General features: G+C 32.3%; 1 protein-coding gene across 2 annotated transcripts in view; it reads left to right on the forward strand.

The window, feature by feature from the left end:
- The window catches only part of LOC119599882, a 56,954-nt gene that overhangs the window by 17,380 nt on the left and 14,887 nt on the right, over positions 1-24,687 (forward strand). The gene's annotated exons all lie outside the window — the stretch shown is intronic.

The following is a 24,687-nucleotide window of genomic DNA, read 5'->3' on the forward strand; positions in this document are numbered from 1 at the left end:
TCGTCACTCCTGAAATTACCAAGACGCAGTCAGTGTCTACTCTCTAGATTACTTGGTGACTGTTTCCGCTTTTGCTTAAAAGAGGGACACTAAAGTGACTTTCTAACTGATGCAAAAATACATATTAATGTGTAAATTAAAACAAAATTTTGAGTTTCCATTCTATGTGGTTTTCTCTATGTTTTTAGCAAACTAGTTGTTCCATATATTCTTACTAATGTCACAGTTGCAACAATTATCTTTGACAAGAGACATTATTTTAATAAATTTAATTACAATATTTTGTTGTTAATTAATCATATGGTAAATTTATTATTCTGCTTTTTCAAAAATATTCATATTAATGTGCTTTGAACAATTTTGCTTAGTGTTTTATAGACAAAATCAAATATTAGATAGTTCATTTGTATGAAAAGAAATACATATGTATGTAATTATTTAGCCCAGTTTGAAATTACCCTATTTGCATAGAATAACTTCGGAAGTAGGCCAATTATGGATCAGACATAAAAAATCCTATAAGTTTTTAGAATTTCTTATCACTGTACCATTTCCGACTTCTTTTCGCTCTCCATTTTTCAATCACCCACGAAATGGTCAACTTTCGATATACGAAAAGGCTCGTTTTGCTGAGCTTAACGATTTCTTCCGGTATTTTAAGTAATTGAAAACATTGTTTCCTAGATAATAATGTCAATAACTTGGCGAAAATGGCCAAAGACAAAATCATGCTTCCCGAGGCAGTTATGCCTTCAGGTCATTCGTTAAAATAGTGAAAGTATGGCTTTCATAGAGGTAGCTCTACGTAAGACCAACATATTTCAAGTGTCGAAAGAAGTATTCAAGTTTTTTGTTTAAGTCTGTGACATAATTTCACTCCATTTGATCTTCATATTATTTACACCACTTATATCCGACAGAAAATAGAATACAACTCTCATATATGTATAGTCCGAATCTTCTAAGTATATTTTAGACCTAATCGACCGCTGAAAAGGAAAGGCCGAAGGTACTTATCGGTGACAGCAGGGTAGTCAACTTTATTGATTCCCTGGAGCACCATCGTAATGTTGGGTTAATCCACTATTCTAACGAAATTAAAAAAACTGTGTTCCTTAGTTCCCAAAATGTATATCCTCAAGAACATATTCATATGTAGTCGATTGTCATTCCCGTCATACGCAATGCTAGTAGATTTAGATCGAATGTTCACAATCACTACTCCTTCTATCCTCACTCATATGTAGGCGTCATCCCCTGAGTGTTGATCCGAAAAATAAATTTACCAATTATTTTCCAACTTTAACTTTTGAAGTTATCTACCAATACCATTCTGAGTGTAGATGAGAAATATTCATTTGCGACCCATCAAAATATGCACTTACACTTATGTATGTATCATCTTGGATCTAATTAAAAATTCTGAGTCGATAACCGATATTCACCTACATTTTTCCATCACATCTGGGATTCAAGATATCGTGTCCTGAAGTTTGAAAAAAAAAACAACTTTTTGCCCTTTTTGAGACGTTATAACAGCGCCAGGGCAACTTTATTTATAAAATGTTGTGTTGAAAGTCCTTTCTGTCAACTGTAAAATAAAGGCTCTCAGGGTTTCGACGTTTTGCATTTTTTTTCGGCCTGTGTAATTGGCTTAAAATTGCATACACTTCCTATATAAGTAAAAATATTACGTAAAAATGTATCTGTCGTTAATAACTCGCTTTAGATTGTCAGTAAATTTAGGAAATGCATGTTTCATATTATGACGTTTTCTGTACTGGTCTATACTTGAGTCTGAAAGATCTGAACTTTCGCCTTTATGTTTCAAGTTTGAAGCTTTATGAAGATTTAAATGTATGATAGTGGGATAGTTTTCCAAAAGTAAACATACAAATTATGAGCAACACTGTATAGAAAATTATGTTGTATGTAGATTTTTGTTGTAATATTTGAATGTCGTTCCGTCCTCGTTCCATACGTCTGTATATTTACAGACATGTGTTGACATGTTAAGGTGCAGGCGAATAAACACTGAAAATATACCGGCAAACCACCTTTTTACACATACCAAATACATCCATTCATACATAAATATACTACACTCACACAATCAATAATATTGACATTTGTTTGTGTGTGTGTGTGTTTGACCAAAAACGGAAGGAGGCGCGTTTTTAACAATTTTAGGCATTTTCTCATAAACATCGAAATGATGAGCCACAAAAACAACTACACATAGTTCTTTTGATTTTTTGTTGTTGTTTATTTTTTATTTATCTAACAAAAAAAAAAACACACTAAAAACACACCTTAAAATTGTATTTTGTTTGTTTGCCTTTTTGAGTAGGTTATACTTAGTTTTAGTTTTTAATACGGGTATGAGTTTGAAATTTGCTTTTTTTCGTTTTTTGCTTATTATTGTAACCGAAAAAAATTCATTTTTAGAAGTCATACTAACATAAATGGCTATTATGGAGATGGATATCTATATATACATTAGACCTGTACTTAAAGCATAGAATTGTCTTGCAACAACAACTGATTTCTGCAACGTTTCTTTGGCTTAGAGCATCAGTAAACTCTAAATATCTCGAAGAAGGAACAAGATACATATAAAAGTGGTTGAAGATATATTTTAAAGTTGAAAGTTTGGACCTTTAGATGACATAAAATATTTTATAAATAAAGTTGTCTTCGCGCTGTTATTATGCCCCAAAAATTGCTAAGAACTGGATTTTTTTTTAAATTTTGTACAAGATATCTCGAAAACCTGATGTTTAGGAGAATTTCTGAATCCAGATTTTCAGGGTTTTCTATAATATCAATGAGTTCAATGCTTTTTTGATCGGGCCTAATGTACATAAAAATCTACTCACACACTTGAATATGCAATCGTGCATATTATATTTTTTGGTTTTTATTTATCTACCAGGGGGTTGACCATTTGGCATGAATGACCTTCCATTAAAAGAATACATATCGACTATCCAAAAAACATTTGTGTTTACTTACTTTTATTATTTTCAATATTCTTTCACTTAATATTTTGCATTAATATAAATACACTAAACTCTAATTTTACGAGATTTAAAGTTAAATGTATATTGAAAAAGTTCCTGGTAATATTGTTTCTATTGCACTTGTAATCTTAATTTGTCTAGCTCTTTATATTCTATATTCAATATCATACACTCAAGATAGAATTGTGTAATCAGTACTCAAATCAATCCAGAGCGATGTCAAAAATACGTTTGCCCGACTATTCGACTTTTTACTACGTTTCGACTATTTATTTACAAAGTCGACTTTTCGACTTTTTTCATAGACGATAGTCGAGTTATTGACTTTTTTCGACAAAAAGTCGATGGTTTCCATTATTCGAAAGTCGATTTATAGAACCCTAGTTTTACTTAAACCAAGTACGAAATATAATAATCATTCCCGATGTGTTCTTATTTTAAGTACACAGGGCGTCAAAATTAAAAAAAGTAGAATCCAGTGACTTTTCTAATGGACTGAGCCGAGCTGAATACGATTCTGACCACAGCGCGAAGACAACTCTGACAAATCGTCTGAAAGTCCAATCTGTCCTTCAATAAAGCTTTAACCTCAGATATATGTATATTCTTCCTACTTCAATATACAACATATAATTACCACCCGTCTGGGATTTGAGATATCGTGTCCAGAAGTTTGAAAAACGCCATTTTTGGCCCTTTTTGAGATGTTATAACAGCGCCAAGACAGCTTTATTTGTAAAATAATATTTGACATATCATCTTTCTACTTCGAGATAGATATCTTCACATAAATCTTGAAAAGTCATGGTTTTGTAAAAGTATTGTTTATAACGAACAAAAACATTGGTTCCAGACCTAGCTAAGGATGTTCCAATCGACTTAAAATCACTTTCTGTTTTGATTTAACGATGTCTTTCTGTCAGTCAACTTCGACGGATAATATATCAACAACTAAAGTAGATTTTTAAACAATTAAAAAAGCATTTTTTAGGAAAAAATTTCACAATTTGACGAAATTTACGCAAAAATTCAGTTATTAATGGCGATAAAAGAGTATGAAATGTATATTGATAATTGTTTGTTCCGAATAAATATTGCTGATTTTTGTACCCTTTGTGAAAAGGGTATATGTATATAAGTTTGTCATTCCGTTTGCAATTTTCATCAATATATAATGAAGTCGATTTAGCGAAGTCCGTATTTTCTGAAGGCTCCAGATATTTACAGGATCATTATATTATGCTAAATATATTTCTATTAAAAGCTAACAAGTTGTTCTCATATAATCCAAAATGAGTTTTGAATTGAACATTCCGAAGTCAGAAGGCAATAAAATGTTTTTACAAACTCATTTTTAAAATGTACTACTGTTGAAGTGTACTTAAGAGTCGTCGCAACCGAATATAGCACACTTACTTCATTGTTTTTAGACTGCTCCCAAATATCAATTTAAAATCGTAATATTTAACGTTCATACATATTTTTGGCCGACAAATTTAATTGAATTTATTAGCATTCATCAACCAATTATGTTTTCCAAATTCATATGAGTGTGCAAACATTTAGAATTAAATAAATGTGTGCCATGAGTATTTAGACTATTTCGTAGTAAATTTTACCCCGGCTGTTGATCAAACCAGGTGTTATAGTGTCAACATACATAATTTCATTCTTAATTGTGGAGATATACATACACACGTACGCATAGATATTAATTTATTACCCCCAAAAATTTTTCAAAAAAGAAAAAAAAACATTAAGTGGCAAAACATATGCTAATCATTGACCGAATTCAGCACATTTACACTTGATAATAAAACTAAAATAAATAAATGGTATTTGAGTGTTTTATGATTCCTTCACGTCTACAATTATCTCTTGGTAAAATTCATTTATTAAAGAAATGTCATTCATTAGCATTTTCAGACATAGTTTGAAGATTAGAATAAATGGAAAATTTATGCAATCGATTAGGTAAAGTTTCAAATGCTGTCTATTTATTATGTACGTACATATGTTTTTATATTAAGGGTAATAAAGTTGTAAAAATTCTTACGCAATTTTCTTTTAATCTAATCATACATATAAATAGACAATGAAAAATGCATTGTCTTTAGTAACAGCTTAGAAAATTATTCAGTTCATACGTTTAATTACTTCCTCAACTCAATATTATACTACCCAATGATCAGCTGTTCCATTTCATCTTAATAGTAAATTGATTACTTTTCTAATGCCATATTAACATCATTGTCTGATAACTTGATATGCTGACCATTTATCAGTTTTAAATTCTATATTGTTATACATAAACGCAGATAACAGGTTTATAATCTGCAGAGATAATAAAACATGTTGTGAAAATTAATGATTAATTCTTGAGAAAATAGTAATTAAACTTTTTTCATATTCTAAACTTTTAACTAGATTAGATCTACCATCCGATTTCAAAGCGTCAGAATTAGTTGGTCAGAACATTTTGGATATTCTACAAGTAGATTTCCCTACTTTTATATTCACCATTGAAAAAAGTCGACATCGAAATATTGGTCGTAAACCCAAAAGATTACATATTCTGGCTGATCTAGCTAATACGATGAATTATAAGAGGAAATCTAGGTGTTTGAAATATTATATGTTTATGCAAGTTGTTTGTTATTGAAAATAGTCAATATAGTTTTACGATTTCACCCAGTACCCATACAAATGTTTGCCCAGAATACTGTTAGAACTGATATAAACTTAGGACTACAGAACTAAGTTCTAAGTATCCAAAAATTAGTCTGCAAAGATTGACGAAAATCAAGTTCGTAGTGCAATAAAATTCTCATAAGGCTAGTTCCATAATTGACCCTCACCCCGATAGAAAATCGTCTTTATTACCGACAAATCATATAAAACTTATGTCGTTAAGATAAAATTCGATAAAAATGATCAATTCTAAAAAATTAATCGCTTTCTCTAGTGACCCAATCCACCAAAAATCTCTTCCGAATATCATCCTGATGCTCATATTATTATCAATATACGTATGATAATGCAAGGTTAGGTTGATAGGAGGATGTATACTACATCAAATCGGAAGAAATACACCTAGGCCATTATCGGCCTTTTCATGGAAATTGTTTGTAGGTAAAAACAAAAATCTTATATAGTGATCTGAGTATTTCGGACGTATTTACTACGTGTGTGCCGTGTGTCCACTCAAAATACGTACCATCATATTAACTTCAGACTTGCTCGTTTTGTTTCGTTGAATAGTTTTGCTTTCGGTAGGTTAAATAACTACCTCGCGCTCTCTTAAGTACATTAATTCTCTGCCAAAGTATTTGGTAAAAAAAGTAAATCTCTAAAATTTCGCTCCAAAATTATATAAGGCCACCTTCCGAAATGATCTTTATATTTAGATTAGGTTGATAGGAGGATGTATACTACATTAAATCCAAAGAAATACACCTAGGCCACTATCGGGCCTGTTGGGCGCTCCTTTTCATGGAAGAATAATTTTTGTTTATAAAAAACATAGTGTTCTGGGCCTAATTCCTGAAGGAAAATTCTTATAAGAATTTTTCATATCAGTGTTCGTATGGAATGTTATTTCCGAAATAACATCATTTCCAAGATACTTGGATCTAACTTCGATTCGCCCTCGGGAGTAGTCGGCAATCCCGATGGCCTGGTACCCATGTGATGTAAACCTTACCTCTGGAAGAGTATTCAGTTAAAGCTTTCTTTCAATCCAATACGGTCTTAGATTTAACTTTATCACCTGATATGTCGATATGTGTTAAGCCCTTATGGGTAAAATATTTATTCCAATCCAATTTACTCATTCCGTTATTGCTCGGACTTCTGCCTGTAAGCTAGTGTTGTGATTAGGTAAACGGTGGTATATTTCTGTTTCTGGGTCTTCAAATATAGAACCCCAGGACAAGTTTTCCCCCAATTTAGAGCCATCCGTGTAACAACGGATTCCTACGGGTATTTGCTCTAATTCCGCTTGATTGAAACATTCTATCTGGGATCAGATAGACATACTCTGTCTATGCGATCAGGCACATCTGATGATTGTGTAGTCTTCCAATCTGTCCAGTATACATTGATGATGTGTCCTATAATCACTTATGGCCAGTTCGCCTAAAGTTATGAGCCGTTCGGCTATAAGTGCCGCCTCATATCTTAATTAGGTTTCAATGGGTGGAATATCTAGCAAGATTTCCAAAGCCTTGGTCATGACACCACTTATACCCAAGCAGCATGTACGCTGAACTCCCTGTAGTAGTTTGATATTGTACTTTTTGCTTTAAAAAAAGTTTAATTACTTGCGATATTAATTATTTTATAATGTGTTCTTTTCTGGTGCGCGGGTTTTATGAGCTTTTTTTCCAGAGCATAATTAGACGACATAAAGGTGCTTCAAAATTAGTGAAAAACAAATAAAAGATAAAGAATTTAAAATTGGTATTTTAACGTTTGCTATTTACTAATATTTTATTAGACTGCTCATACTTATTTAGTGTTCATTCACATTAACATACATTTGTCTGCACAATATCTATCTGTCTGTCTGTCTGTCGGTCTGGCCCGGTCCGTGTGTTTCTTTATTATGTATCTATTTATCTATTCGTTGTGCATTGTTTGGTGAATTCATTAAAACCAAAAAAAAGATTAACAGGATTCACTGTTCAAACATCAGGGGAAACAAAACAAAAAATGTCAATTATATAGAAATCACTCATTAAATGACATTAAACGAGTTGAAATGATAAGCTATGGGAATGGAAGGGTTGAGTAATAATAAATATTGTTTAAATGACACAAACAAAGTTATGAGTACGAGGGTCGTTGGGATATAAGTTCAGAAATTGATGATTATTTTGAATACTGATTTCGTCCTTCTATTGGTAATACATCGAAATATCGGCCGAAGACCCCAACATTGTTCTGTGTGTTTCACAAAATGTCAAAATGCTTTAACTATGCCGTTCCAGGTACAATAAGATCTAGAAGGAGGGATAAAGTGGAATGAAATTCAGTTCAGCCCAAATAAGTACTATGTATAGAAATGTCCATCCGTCCAAAAAAGAATTAAAACTCGATAGAGCCTATGAAGAGAATTTTGGAACTATATAGATGATGCACAAAATATTTTTAATAAATATAAAACTTCCCAGACAACCCGTGGAAGTATGCAAAAAACACTACGTGCTACCATGATGTCCTTTCTTTTTCCACTAACTTGCCATTAAAAACCAGCTATCAAGATATTTAATGTTGGACATAAACTGACAGACAGACAATTAGAGAGACGGACAGACAAACTGTAACTGAAACGAAAACCACACATTATCAAGCAACATTTGATGTTGTATAGCAAAATTATTGTTTGTTTAGAAGAACAATGTCATTATAGAATAATATTGAATTTTATTTAAATGAAACTTAAGTGAATATTTTCTAAATGAGCAGAATGAGTGAAATGTTTCTTTTTTCTATTTCACATAAAATACATTAGAAATGCAAAAAACTAAAAATTGTCTACAAACAATACCTAACATCATTAAGGAAAGGGTTTGGGTGTAAACAAAACAAGTTTGATGACATAAGGAAGAACTACAGAGAAAATGTTCATATTACACAGCGAGACATTAGGGAGATGTTCAGAATGTTTAATAAGGTGTTGTAAGTTGGGGTTTGGAATGATTTGTTTTGAAACGGAGGTCAACATTAAAATTGAAAATTTAACTTTTAGTTCAGTATCAAATTAATATTTATATATTATATTGAAACAGAGACAGTTGAAAATGTGCCCTTCATAATGAAGACTACTGTCCAATAATATAGTTAGCAAATATCCTTATCCCAATAGTCCAATCACTACAAAGCTCATAAAACTCGTATTAACTTGGTTAAATAACTTGTCACTTTACAATGAGAATCCTTTGATGATATATAATTACTTGACTTTAGGGTATTGCCCATAACTGATCAAAGCTATAGGTGCTTTTCCGAAAATCATTCTAACGATTATAAAGATTGTGAAAATGTTCTCTTATTGGACCTTTTTCTGAATTTTCATTTATGTTGCCAAAATCTATAATTTTTGTACATACATGGTTCTAACGGTCCATTTACAAGTACTTTGCTCAAGTACTCTAGCTATCCAATCTCTTGCCATAGAAGCCCCGTTGAGGAATGGCAGGTATCAAGAGTCAAGCTCAATCAAACCCCGGCAAGGAAAATTCAATCATTAGTTTAGAGTCAATAGACAACGTAACATCGAACCCGATTAATGTTATGACAAATACTCATATCCCTAGAGCATTCTCTCCTTCTCATCTACTAAGAAAGAGCATTAACAGAAACTTATTCCGAAAAATTTATATTTCACCGTGTATCAATCTTTTAATCAAGCACTCCTTCCCGCAAATTTGGGTTTAAACCACAGCCACTACGTGGATCCCGAAGGAACCTCAACCAACTGAACAGCCATGACAAAATCCTGTAGGCAACTTGACACCTGTAGTACCAGATTATGTGGTGTTCTGGTTCGATCCAATGTTAAATCATTCCAAGGAAAGGCGGAGGGTACATTTAATAATCACCAGTTTATAGTCCTGGCAGACTAGAGGTAGCACCTCTATTTACCGAGATTGCAATAGACCAAGATGGGGTGAATATAGACTTCTTACTTGTTTTAAATTGTATGTATGTATATTATTTTCTACAAGTTAATACATAATTACCGATTTACCCTTTGAATGTTGGTTGAAAATGCACTTTCTTAATAAATACTTGAGTAATAGGGTGTTCCGTGGACCACTTTTTTGTATAAATACCTCTTATACGATGAGTATTAATGTACTCAAAGATTGAAAATCTTCATCTCAGTACAGGATCGCATCGATTGAAAGGTATTCTTGAGATTCTTAAAAAAAAGTTGTTCCTCGGGACACTCTATTGAGTAAGCTTAAAAATCTCAGTCAGCATTTGTAATATTGTTGGGTGACTAATCATCAAACTGAGTCCTCTTCGACTACTTTCGATGGCGAAAAACTAATTAATTAGACCCGATTATCCCATTTTGTTCCTTTTCTTTCTTGTTTCTAGAAAGATCTCAGCCAGCATTTGTAAGATTGTTGGATCTTCTTCGATTACTTTTGAAGGCTAAAAATTGTTTAATAAGTTGCGCGCTTAAAAGATTAGAAAATTATCCTCACAATTGAAAAACTTAGATGAAATTCAAATTGGGGGCGTGCCACCTCCCATATAAAGTAAATAAAACAATTCAAAAACGATCAGAAGTGCCCAAAAAAGACTATTTTGGTAGAGCCGCGTCAATTTTTTCGGACAAGATTATTATTTATGATCCGAATATGAGTGTACATCGAATTTGATACAAAAAATATTGATAATGTTGACAGAGATTATAGCCTATTAACGATTCCCATATACTAATTAAGTTTGTATATTTATTTATGATTAAGCACCAACCTATTGTTTTTTTTTTTTTTTTTTTCATAGACAAAATAAAAATGTTTTATATCATATTTATAGTTTTGTTCCTGAACTTGATGTACAAGAATCAGGAGGAAAAAAGTTCATTACGGCCGCTGGACTGGTTTGATGTTTGGCATTAAAGGCTTTTATCGTTATCGTTAGATACAATAGAAATAAAAAAGAAAAATGTTAAATTTATGTATCGTTTGTGTTTATATGTAGGTTTCTTTCTAAGCAAACAGGTTGATTATAGTTCTACTTCATCATACAGGTGTGGTAAAAAAGAACTTATATTCAAATATACACATACATACATACATACATACATACATACTTACAAACATAAATAAATATTGTGGACATAGATACACATGTAAACAGTTATTAGGATACTAATTAACGGCGGCTTTTAATTAATCTTCATTAGTTTATGTTTTTTTTTTTACTTCGAGATTTTCACCATGACAAGGAAACAAATACAGAAATGGTGGTGACCTGTTGTTGTAATACGAGTATGAGAATAAGAAATTGCCACTAATTACAAGTTTTTACAAACTATTGCATCATTAAATTGTTGTTAAAGTTTTCATTTAGCAAAAGAAAACTTCAAATGACTGTTGCTTTTTGTGCGATTTGTGGAAAACCATAGAAAATTGTTAGATTTATTGCTTTTAATCTGCATGGTTTTTTTGCCATTTAATATTCGTTTTAAATTCTAACAGCCAGTCAGCATCCACATGAGTCATTTATTTAACTGTGTTGTCATGTTGTGTTTTTTACGTTTAGTTTTTCCCCAATATAGATTCTTTTTTGTTGTATCTATAAGAACAACTTTCAGCAAAAAAAGTACAAATACTCTACATTACGTTGTTATTAAATTGTCAAAAAGGAAAAGAAAAATATTTCCTATATTGCAGTGGTTTCTTTGAACAATATTTTATATTAAGGGGGCTTTTAAATGAAATCTTTATATTCAAACCCAGATATTTTAAGAGACAGCTTGATGACATATTGTCATTTGAAATATTCATGTTTTCAACATTATAGTATTCTTTTTAAGTTTACTTATACCCACATTTACTACATATTTCAATTATTTTATTATTATATTTTTTTGGGGGGAAATTCCTTTTAGTCGTCTTTTTCAATTGAATTTATCAGAATGTTTGTCTACAACTTTTACTTCTACTTTCCAAAGAGCCAAAAAGAAAAACAAAAAAAAAATTATACATCTTGACCTTTGTCAGCCAACTTGTATGCGAAAGTTCCAATAAAAAATATCGTAATACAAAAAAACCAAAAACACTTTAATGCAAATTGAACATGGAACAAGTACTAGGAGTGTTTGACTGTTTTATAGCACAAAGTAGGAGTAAGAGTAGGATGTCTTGTCCACATTGCTGTTTCTGCATTGTTAACAAATCACATATAAACTTGTCGTAATCTTATTAAAAATAAAACTAAAAGTTGTTTTGTTTTTTAGTTTACGGAAATCCTTGACTAGGGAACAATTAACTTTATGTCTCGGATTAGGTAGATATGCATATGGATAGGAAATTAGTATGTATGAATATTAATAACAAGTTAGAGTTTTATATTTTTAGATATGTTGTCGATTATAATATGAAGATCAATATGATTTTCATTAGAAGACATTTTATGAAGAATTGGCTCAATTTTGGACCAATCGAAGATTTCAAGAGAGTGTCAATTACACAGGCCAAAAAAAGTTTTCCAGATATCGTGTCATATTTCTGTAATTCAACAAGCTTTTACCAATTAAAATGTTGAAGAGTATATCAGCAACTGGTTAGTAACTATGTTGAAATCTAGAATTGTTACGACAAGTCTTGGTAACAGCGTCAAGTACAAGTAAGTGGAACGAGGCACACCACAGGGCGATGTGGTTCTTCGTTTGTAAACTCGATTCTTATTGATAAAAGTCGTTGCTTACACGGAGGATGTTATGATACTGGTACCAGGTATGTTCCCAGACGCGATTGGTGATATTATGTCAAAAGCTCTGCTGTTACTCAATAACTGGGGCACAGATAATGGTCTAGGAGTGAACCCTGGTACTATTCCCGACAAAGACCAAGATTCCAAGCTTCAACTTGCCGCGGTTAAAGGTCTGCGAAAGGTCCTTTTATCAAACAATGCTAAATTGGAATTACGCTAGACTTCAAATTATCATGGAGACTTAACATCCATCAAAGAGTCAAGAAGACAACGTTTGTCTACTACACCTGTCGTAAGATGTTTGGGATAAAATGAGGACGCAGTCCCAACATAGATGTATAAAGCTATAGTATGTCATATTCTTATATACGGATGTCTTGTATGGTGGACTTCAACGTCAGCTATACCAAATTCAAAGATCAGTATGCCTTTGAGATAACAGGTGCTCTAAGAGCTAGGTCTTCAGAAGCTCTGAATGCTATATTGCACATTCTACCTATAGATCTGCATAAAATGACCTTATCTGCTTGCAGTGCAGCGATGTTTAACGCATCCAGAATCTTTACAGATGGCTCTACAATGAACTGAGGTATTGGTTCAGGTGTCTTTTATTAAGAAGCTTCCCTTCAATGAGTACTGTCGCAGTTGCAAAGACTGGGGAAAAGAAGAAACGGTCTTCCATCTTTTCTGTGAATGTCCTGCTCTAGCCGCTAAGAGAAACAGTTTTCTTGGCAGTTACTACATACATTGGACCAATTCTAGTTTATGCTTCAATAATCTGGTGGATTGCTTTGGACAAAAAGTGTAATATCAAACTACTACAGGGAGTTCAGCGTATATGTTGCTTGGGTATAAGATGTTTACTACTTCAACCAAAGCTCTAAAAACGTTGCTAGATATTCCGCCCATTGAAACATATTTAAGATATGTGGCGGCGCTTATAGCCAAACGTCTCTTTACTTTTGGCGAACTGGCCCAAAGTGGTTATAGGGCGATATCAGGTGATAGAACTAAATCTAAAACCGCATTGGATTGTAAGAAAGATTTAACTGAATACTCTCCCAGAGGTAATGTTTACATCATATGGGTACCAGGCCACCCGGGAGTAATCGGCAACGAAAGGGCGAATGTAATAGCTTTAAAGGGAAGGGAGCTCGAGGTAGTTAACCTGACGAACGCAAAACCAATAGACAACAAAAAGAGAGTCCCATAAGGCCTCCTGGAATAATGAAACGGTGGGTAGAACCACAAAGATCCTATGGGGTGACCCTAATGAGAACAAAACGAAAAATTTCCTCAAAATAAGCAAGCCTGAAGTTAGTATGATGGTACGTATTCTGATTGGACACACGGGATTACGAACACATCTATACAAATTTGGCCGTGCGGATTTAGACGAATGTAGAGCATGTGGAGAGGACAGTGAAACTCTGGAGCACGTTCTTTGCCACTGTCAAGCATTCGTCGAAGTTAGATCCAAGTATCTTGGAAGTGATGTTATTCCGGAAATAACATTCCCGACTAACACTGTTTGGAAAATTCTTTGGAATTACGTCCAGGAAACTGAGTTTCTGAACATTTAAAAATAATATACTCAGTGAACAATTTTTTTCATGAAAAGGAGCGCAAAATAGGCCCGATAGTGGCCTAGGTGTATTTCTTCGGCTTTTATGTACTATACATCCTCCTATCAACCTAACCTACTTCATAACCAACCTTGGTGAGATATCTGGGCCTAGACTTAATGACATCGTGTCATACAATTTTTGGCCATATTTGGGAAGCTATAACGGCAGGAAGACATCAATATTTTTAAAATCTGTTATGCCATCTGAAAGTCCCATCTGTCGACTTTTAAATAAACTCAATTGGATTTCAATCTCAATTGTTCGAATATTTAAAAAAGCTCTTAACATTTTGAAGTTTGTGAAAAATGTTAATGGATTAAACAAAAAATTAAAAATTATATAAAATTCACAATCCTCAGCACTGTCCAGAATCTTTAAAATTTGTATGCAGAGAGATTTTCTCCTGCCAATTTTGAACCCGAAATAACTCCGATCGATCAGTTTTTTTTTCTTTTTTGTAAAAATTATATATTACTTATTTATAAAACTTCTGTTTATCGACTTTTTGGTGTACTTTTCCCTTTAGTATAATTGCATTTGGAAATTCCTTATATTAAAAAAAAAAACACTTAAATGCGTCAAAAAATTCATCAGACCATATTTGTATTTGTATGATTACGTTATTATTATTATTATTTTTTCCTTTCATAATCAAAACAAATAAAATCTCTTATTTGTTGTATGTATAAACGAATAAGTATCTGAGAGTAGAATTCTGATTGTTTGTAATGCATTGTAGTTTATGTTCCATTTCCGACACAATTCTTTTTCTTTTGTTCGTTTCATTGTCTGCAAAAATAAATATTTAATTTGTGCGGAAATTAAGAAGTTTCTTTTTCATATTCTTTTTTGTTTGTTTGTAATAAATGATTTGTGTTGTTTGAAATAAAAAAAAATGAAAGTTTAGTTATGGTGGAAAGTTAGAATTGACCAAAAGATTGCTGCAATTGGGGACTTAAGGGGAAAATATTAATGAACAATTGGCAAACAAGAAAAGCTCAATGATAATATAAATCAGGGCTTACCCTTATAAGAACAAATCCTTTTTGAGTTCAATATCAATTTGTAAGAATGATTTTTAATGACTTCAATTTAGTAAAATATTAAAAAATTACCATCTAACTTTTTTTGATCCAAAATTAATCTTCATTTGAAAACAAATTTACACATATTTTGTACTTTTTTATCCTAGTCGCCATGAATATTGTTTCTGTATTTAAAACTCCCTCTTTAAAAAAGAAATAGAAAATTTCATAATGTTAAAATAAACAGTTATTATTCAATATATTATTACACTCATACTTCCTCCATCTAATCCACATGTATGTATGTATTATTTACACAACTGTTAATATAAACAGTTTTGTATGGACGTGTCCTTTGGAAAGAAAAAATATTAAAATGAAATAAAAAAAAAAAAAAAACAACTTAACTATTTAAATACACTTTTTATTCACAATTGTATTTTATTATGCGAGTAAATTTAAATTTATCAAAGCTGAAATCTTTTTCTCTCTCGACACTGCTGCATAAAAGACATTCAAACTAAAATACAAAAGAATAGAATATGAGATAATGACGGTATATAATAAATAACTTTAGTACTTCCGTACAATGGGAACAACACCAACAGCAACAAAAACAACATCTCTTCCTTTTAGAAACACTTGTATTCGAACAGTGTGTATCAAAAGTATTTTGAAAATGTTATAGTTCCTTTAAAAACTAACCTGAACTTCAAACTTGGGCATGGAGGATTTTGAACTACTATTTATGGTCCTCAACTTCTCGCCCGGTCACATTTCTGTTGGGAATTTATGCGTTATAGCGAATGGCTCCCAGAACACCTACATAGGCTAGTTAAGCTATGTGTACACGGTTGTCAGATCTGGCAATATACTGACAATGAAAAAATGTTAGCAACTGGTAAATAGTCCGTTCAGACGATTGTAAGAAAATCTTACAATTTCATTGCCAGACAATAAATGTGTCTGCCAACAAAAGTTGTCAGTTCACACTGTCATGGTATGACAAAAGTTGCCAGATCCGTGGTTAGACATTGCCAGCACTGTTTTACTTTTACTACACATTTGTTTTTTCTCTTAATGCACAGTGTTGCCAATATAAATAATTTATCTGACTATGGTCTCTTTGTCAGATACATAAAATTCTCACATCTGACTATAAAAATTGTCAGGCAATTATCCTACACAGTAAAATCTGGCAATGTAATGTATTTACATGATTGTCAGATGTCTGACAACATTATTATTTTACAATATACTGATTATACTTTTTCTGACAACGTTGTAAGGGAAAAATTTTAAGCTCACACGGTTTAACATTTTCTGAACATTTTTGTGACACAAACTAGTCATATCCTTTAAAGCTATGTACACATGGTTGTCAGATTCTGTGCTAAGTCTACACGGTTGTCAGATTTAGCAATATTGTCAGAAAAATTTACAGAAAATGTCTTACAATCGTATAAACTTACAATTTATGTCTGGCAATATTGTCAGAGAAAGCATTGATATGACATTGACATGCTATCACTTAATAAACAAAATTTTCAAAAATCTGACAAACGAGTAGTTAGTTAGTTAGTCAGTTAGTTAGTTTGAAAAGAGGATGACGTTGTCAAATGTGATAGTTTAAACATGTCAGATAAAAAAACCAAAGCGTAGAAATGGAAACAAACTGCTTGCGCGCGAAAAACTGAATTCTGACAATTCTGACTAACGTGTGAACTGGCAATTTTTCGCCTGACAATATTATCATATTAAATTATTGTCAGAAAACAAACATTCTACATTGTGGTGGCATTTTTTTATTATTCCCGGCTTCAATGTCAGCACATTGCTAGGTCTGACAATATTGTAAGATCTGACAATAGTGTGTACATAGCTTTAGAGTATATGACAAGTTTGTGTCTGGTATAGCGGTCCTAGAGGATTGCGGAGTCCAGTAACATATATTTATTGCCCTTTAGTCTCTCAATAGAATTAGGACACGAGTCCCAAACACCAAGGTATTGTCCAAATCAATCTGAGCTTTGGGGTCTGTAGATTATTCCCGGGTTTAATTAGGTCCATGGGGACCTGATCTAATTTAGTAAATTGTTTTTGTTCAATATCTATTTGTAATGATAAGATATTAATGGCGAAAGGATAAACATAATGCAACCGAGACCCTTGCTGCTGATGGGCCTACAATACAACCCCTCAGATTCTTGGTCCGGAGGCCACCGTTATAAGTAGTATCTTTGAATTCGGTCACGGTACGATAACAACGGGTTTCTCATAGGGGTAATGATTACATTTTCAATTACAATAACATTTTGAGGAATATGTTCAGCAGACACTTTGAAGATGGCACCAGGCTACACACATTTCTCACACACTGTTATGTGGATGTGTTTATTGTTTTGTAAGTGTTTATGTTGGAATGTGACATAATATTAGTGGGAGTTGTATATGGCGCTACATACCAACCCAACTGGAGTGGTTAAACTTTTTTTAAAGTAAATATTCAATTATGAATTTCATCTTTTTTTATTTAATATGTTTTCCTTTTTTATCATCTTCTTCTTTTTTCTTTCTAAAATATTATTGCCAATGTAAGTGTAAATGTGGAAATGGAAAAGTGTTTTCTAACGAGGATAAATTTTAAATACGAATACGAGTTAGTATTTATGTTGTTATTTTGAGTGATGTGCGTGAAGATATTTTGTTTTTTTCCTACTTCCACAAACTCTATTTAAACTTAGTCACTACACGCAGAGAAAAAACATGGTTTTGATAACCATGTTCTAAGAGCAACATATTATGGTTAAAATTATGGTTGTAGTCTAAACATATTATCGTTATTGTAACAATTTTAAAATATCATATTATGATTATATACCGTGGAAATATTTTATCATAATATTTTTTCTATTTATCATAATATTGTTATACATGATGGATCATATTACGATCCAATGTGATCAAAATTTCGTTTAAATATGTATCGAAATCAAAATAAATTTTACTGAATTAGTAAAATTACAGTTTCTAAAAAAAAGTAAAAAAATATATATAAATAAATATATATATATATACTTACAATACTTAACACAATTCGCAAAATTCAATTTGCTTCACAAAAACATAACTACATTATTTTATACAAACTGAAATACTTATACGTTTAATGTTATAAACCAAATGAGAATTATTTCAATTCATTTTATTGTCGCGTAAAAAAACACACACGAAAAAGTAATCTGTATGAGTAAATGTGTGTGGGAAAAGTTGTTTTGTTGTTGTATCAGCAGACATATAACAACATAACATATAATGGTTATTTATAACAACATAACATACAATGGTTATATAACATAACATATAATGGTTATAAATGGTTCTTAATAACATAATATGTTTTCATTGTTATCATTATTTAGTTGTTCTAAAAATAATTATTTTCCAGTGAATCATACTCAAATTTATAATTGCCTTGAACATGAAAATGTTTACAGTAACTACAATATTGATAAAATCTAATTAAAATAACAATTACATGTTTTTGAAAACAATATATTGTTACAGTAAACATGGCGTAGTCATAGTAAAAATGTCGAACCATGTTTTTTCTCTGCGTGTATATCATTTGGTCGCAAAATGGAACATACTATGGAAGACACTTAACAAAAACTAAAATGCGGTAGTTCGTTCTTCTGATCCCTGATGACATCTTAGACAGCGGCAACAAAAACTATAAATACAGAAAATACTTATGACGACAGTATGACGCCAATAGATTGCAACTTATTTCATTCGTTATTTTTCATGCAGAAAAAAGAAAATAACAAACGAAAAAGTGGGGGTGAACGGAACCGGAAATGCTAGATTTATTTAGAACTTATACATGTATAATATGTATAGTATGTATGGGTAGAGTATATGTGTATGCTGGTCTATATATAGGAAATAAATACAAAAGCTTTAATTGAGTATTGAACCAACTAATAAATGTGAATTGTATGAAATTAATCGAAATTCTTAATTTTCCTTTTAAAAACTCAATTTTAACGAGAGTGTAATGGTAAAGTATCTTTATAGTATTCAGGGAGTTAGAAAAATTCAAAATTTGTATATTGTTATAGGATTAAGTTAATCCTATTTGATTTGTGCATTTGTTTATTTTCTACATAATTTCCTATCGAAACATTTGTGTTTAATTTCGCTTTAGAAAATTCAAATCTAAATATTGATTTTCTTTTGTATTTGAACTGATATTAATACTTTTTTGTTATTATTTATTGAAGTTCATTGATAAGCAAGTAATTAACTATTTGAATTTTTGTTATTTATTATATGTATTGACAACGTCATTATCACCGCTATCATTATTATTGATATTTTCACAGTAAACATTTGCTTTCTTCTCAAATTCGTAAAGTGCAATGAAAAGGCTACTTTGTATTTATTGTGGTTAATTTCAAAATATTTTCCACTACTTGTGGATGTGATAAAGGCAATGGAATCATTTAGTAAAATAAGAAAATGACAACTTTATGAATACCGGGCACAAGAATGTTTAAGTGCTTAACGTGGAGGCCTTGATGGCCTTATTTCCAGGTGGTCTTTTCCACCCACTGGGTAGACTTGAATCCTTCTATGAAAAAATCTGGTGGCAATTTGTGTACATGGCTTTGTCGGTTCATGCAGAAGCAATTTGTTGAAGTACTCGAGCTATCTAATCTCTTGCCATAGTAGCCCCGTTGCGGAATAACAGGCAGCATAGGATCAATTCCAATGCATACCCCGACAAGGAAAAAGCAATCACTGGTCTAAAGTCAATAGTAGGGCCCTACTATGAAATCAATCTTCCGGTAAATCGAAAGGTGATCACCCTTTAGATGTCATGAAAGATTACATTATTTAAAATACAATCCTCATCAACTAATGACCCATTCCAGTGTATTACTTAACCTCTTAAAGCCCTGTTGATTCGGCAACAGCACCAAGAGACGCATATCAGGATCCCTTTGTATGTCAGATAATGTGTCAAAGGACGTAGGAATTCGAACTCAATAATTGCAAGTTGAGTGGTGGGCCTCAACCATAAGTCGGGTAGCATTAAACAATATGCATCCTGTTGAGATGGCAACAGCAGCGAGAACTTACCTGAAGTACTAGTCTCCTGACGGGCAGAGATGTCTTTCCCGATCGTTCACCAACTTACATCAGTTCCATTCTCAGACCATGAAGAACGATCTACGAAATGACAGGCAACTAACAAGTGTCAACCTGAAAATTGTCAACCTATATTGATGCCCTTCTACGCGAAGAGTAAGAGATACTCAACGGCTTCAGGAATCCGTTCTACAGGAATCCATCTCTACAGATGTCACTGGGTGATGTGCCCAGTCACCGGAGAGATAATTCAGATATATATGTCATAGGATCTATCAGTCCTTAAACCAATATTCTCTCCCCGCGAATTTGGGTTTAAACAACAGCCACTACGTGGATCCCGAAGGAACCTCAACCAACTGACCAGCTAGAATAACTCCAGCGCACAACTGGCCACCCATATGTGGTGCTCTGGTTCAGACTAGATGTATTGTTAGCACCTCTTTTCCCCGTGATATTGCAATAACACCAAGATGGAGATTTCACCATGGTAACATGCCCACGGACGATAAATACGGAGCACAGTAAGATATTTGGCACTTTTAATTATACCCCTTATAAGCGGTCCGGTTAATTAGGGCCTAGATGAAATAATGGACCGATTTCAGCCAAAATCAATGGGACAAAAAATGACACGTATAGTAAATTTTATGAAATTATCTTCAAAATTATGACCGTTAGTTTGATTACAAGGTTTATACAGACGGGCGAAAATAGTTCAATAGTCCGTTTGCACCTTTTTTAAAGTGGGTGTAGGATCAATACTTTTGTGCCTTATAAACATCAGCAGAAATGCATGGAGGTCTTTTTGAGTTTGTGATGATGTTTGTAACACCTATAGTGGTATATAGGGTATAAATACACTTTTAAATTTTTGTTCATCAGCAGACAGTGACAATGAAATATTTAATATTTGTTTATTTTAGCAAACAATTTCTTTTATATTGTTTTTCATATTTAAATAATTACGTCAGTTCTTTTTCCATTACAATTATTTGACTTATTTATCTCTCCTTAAAAGTTTAGCCCACCAAACTGTTTTGGGAAATTCCATTCCATGGTTAAACTTTGCAAAAAAGAAAGTAGACTGTGTGTGGGTTTGTTGGACAAAATTATGAACAGTTTGCGAGCAGTAATGGTAAATTTTCGTATTTCTTTGTTTGTGTAAATTATAAAAGAGGCATCTAACGTTCTGGGAATTTGTTAATGGATATTAATTAAATTGTTTAGTGCAAACATTGTTGTTCATTGTTAAACAGTCGTCTAGCAATTTCATATTTTTCATTAGACTAAATAAAAGTGAAAATTTGATGGCTTAAAAAATGTGTAACATACATGTCATCGTGATGAACAAATTTGGACTAACTCATACTACTTAAATAAACAATCATTTTTGGGGTTAAATTTGTTTATGTTTTTCCATTAAAAGGTGTTATATTTCATTAAATTTTACACCTTTTTTTAAGGTAAAATATTTTTTTAACACATTTAAATGCTGTTTTAAATAGTTTTCGGTAAAACATTTCAAATTTTTTATTTAAATAACTTGCTGCTTGGGTATAAGTGGTGCCATAAGTACAACGTCAACCGAGGCTGATCGTAGATAGAATGTCTTGGTTAAGCGGAACATTAGAGCAAATATCCGTAAGATATCCGTTGCTACACGGATGGCTCTAAATTGGGGACAAAGTGGGCGTGGGGTTCTATATTAAAGACCCAGAAACAGAAATATGCCACCGTTTACCTTATAAGAATCTAGAATCCCGAGCAATAACGTAATGCGCAAATTGAATTAGAATAAATATGGCGCCCACAAGGCTTAACATATTAACATTTTGCGACAGCCAGAAGGAAATTAGGACGAAATCAGATGATAAAATTCTTGGATTTAACTTTATCATCTGATTTGATTTAAGAAAGCTTTAACCGAATACTCTACCAGAGGTAAGCTTCACATCATATGGATGCCAGGCCACTCGGGAGTAGTCGGCAACGAAAGAGCGAATGTAATAGCTTTAAAGGACAGGGAGCTCGAGGTAGTTAACCTGACGAACGCAAAGCTTTGGGGATAGAGGGCAGAATTAAAAATGTGTATGAGAGAAACCCATAAGTCCTCTTGTAGAGCCACAAAGATCTTATGGGGTGACCGTTACGGGAGCATGACGAGAAGCCTCCTCAAAATGAGCAAGTCTGAGTAGATGCACAGGATTACGGGCACAGCTATACAAAATTTTACGTGGGGACTCAATCGAATGTAGAGTATGTGAAGAGGACAGTGAAACTCTGGAGCACTTTCCTTACGATTAATTTCATTTCGATTAAATTCAAATATATTATTCCGAATATAACATCCCTCAGGAACACTAACCGGAATCGGATCGCATAATACATTCAACAATACAATATAAGGTTTTGTTTTTACCAACAAACATTTTCCATAAAAATCAGCGCACAACAGACCCGATAATGGTCCAGGTGTATTTCTTTAATTTTTATATTCAAAATGTTAGATTCTGGAGGTCAATGTCTGGTTATTTTAGTGATAAAGGTAAAGACTGTACTTTAAGATGACGAGTGGGATTTACACTTTTCCTGAAATACACACACTCAGCGTTTATTTTCCTATGGAATTTAATAATAATGTTAAATATTTGTCGTGCACATCCTTCGGATTGTTGACAAACTCATTTCATTTAGATAAATATCGAGTGCTAAATTATGAGGAGAGAAAATAAAAATGGATATAGTACGTGTTTTGATGATTAACCCAAATTTCGATTAAATTATCAAAATACCATGTATGTAATAGAACAAACATATACAAATATTAGCACTGCTCAAAAAAAGTGTGGATTAAAAAACAACTATTCAATTTAAGCCCCCTTCACACGAGCACACAAGTAATATGATCTGTCAAAATTTTGTGTAGAAGAGTACGGATGAGATCGTCTAAACGCAATATGTAATGAAACATCTTCATTTTTTGAAATGATTCAAAAAACAAGCTAGTCGCATTAGATCAGGGATGTATTGTTATGTACAAAAAAAGTGAAACAGCTGTTTCCATCTTACTTTGTTATTGTTATATACCAATCGTGTAAACACAAAAAATATAAATCATACGACTTTTATTCTCTTTTTTGTCATACGGATAGAATTCATTTTACTTTTTCATTAGACTTGTCGTACGTAAAGTGTATGTGTGTTAATAAAATATTTGTAGAAATAAGTTTTCTCATGTCTTAAATAGAAAAATCCCAAGATTTAAACAGCTTAAATCTACTGCAATTCCATGATTTATTGAACATTAGAAACGCCACTTTCATTTAAATTTTTATAGCGCCCTAAGATATGCTTTAGCGATATCTCGTATTTGCATGTATGTATGTGTGTGAAAGATTTAATGATTTTAAAAATACATACATATATATAATTTTGTTCTACACAAATTGATAATGCAAATAGTTAAATACGGTTAAAGCGCTTTTAGGGGCAGGACCTAGTATGAGAGATATGACCAAATATAGACCGATCGTGAAAAATTTTTTAAATAGCATTAAATGCTTTTTGCATTACAAAATAGTATTTATGAACAAAAATAGTATTTATTTATATCATTATTTGGTAATGAGTTATGCGCGTTTAAGGGATTTTCGGGAGGGTACCTTGTATGGGAGCTATGATCAATTATGGACCGATCGGAAAAAAATTTCACAACAATATTTCTGTGCATATGAGTAATATCTGTACCAAATTTTATATGGATATCTTAATTTAGTTATAAGTTAAGCGCGTTTAAGTGATTTTCGGGAGGGGACCTTATATGGGAGCTATGACCAATTATGGACCGATCGGAACAAAATTTCACAGTAATATTTCTATGCATATGAGCAATACTTATATCAAATTTTATTTGGATATCTTAATTTAGTAATGAGTTATGCGCGTTTAAGTGATTTTCGGGAGGGGACCTTGTATGGGAGCTATGTCCAATTATGGACCGATCCATAAAATTTTTCCTCTGAAAGAATTCTATTGACATAAGATTTTAATTTGTAAAATTTTGTGAAGATATCGGCATTGTGGCGGAAGTTATTAACAAAAAACCCATTTTCCGAGAATATGTACTTTTGTATGGGAGGTATATGAAATTGTGGACCGATTCTGGCAATTTTCAGTAGGGATGAAGATCTTGTGCAGAAACGAATGTATGGTGATTTCCATGGAATTATCTTGCATAGTTTTCGAGAAAACTACATCAGAATGTGTAAAAAATGCTTTTTTTTTTCCGAGGTTGTTTTAAATTTTGATTCATAACTTTTCCCGGTGTGAACCGATTTTGCCCATTTGCAATACCAAACAACTTAGGAAAATGAAGAACATTTTGGGTGAATT

Source organism: Lucilia sericata, unplaced genomic scaffold (genome assembly GCF_015586225.1).
Source record: "Lucilia sericata isolate MDLA Ls3-8-SP2 unplaced genomic scaffold, ASM1558622v1 Contig000095F_arrow, whole genome shotgun sequence".
In the NCBI taxonomy this organism is placed as follows: Eukaryota; Metazoa; Arthropoda; class Insecta; order Diptera; family Calliphoridae; genus Lucilia; species Lucilia sericata.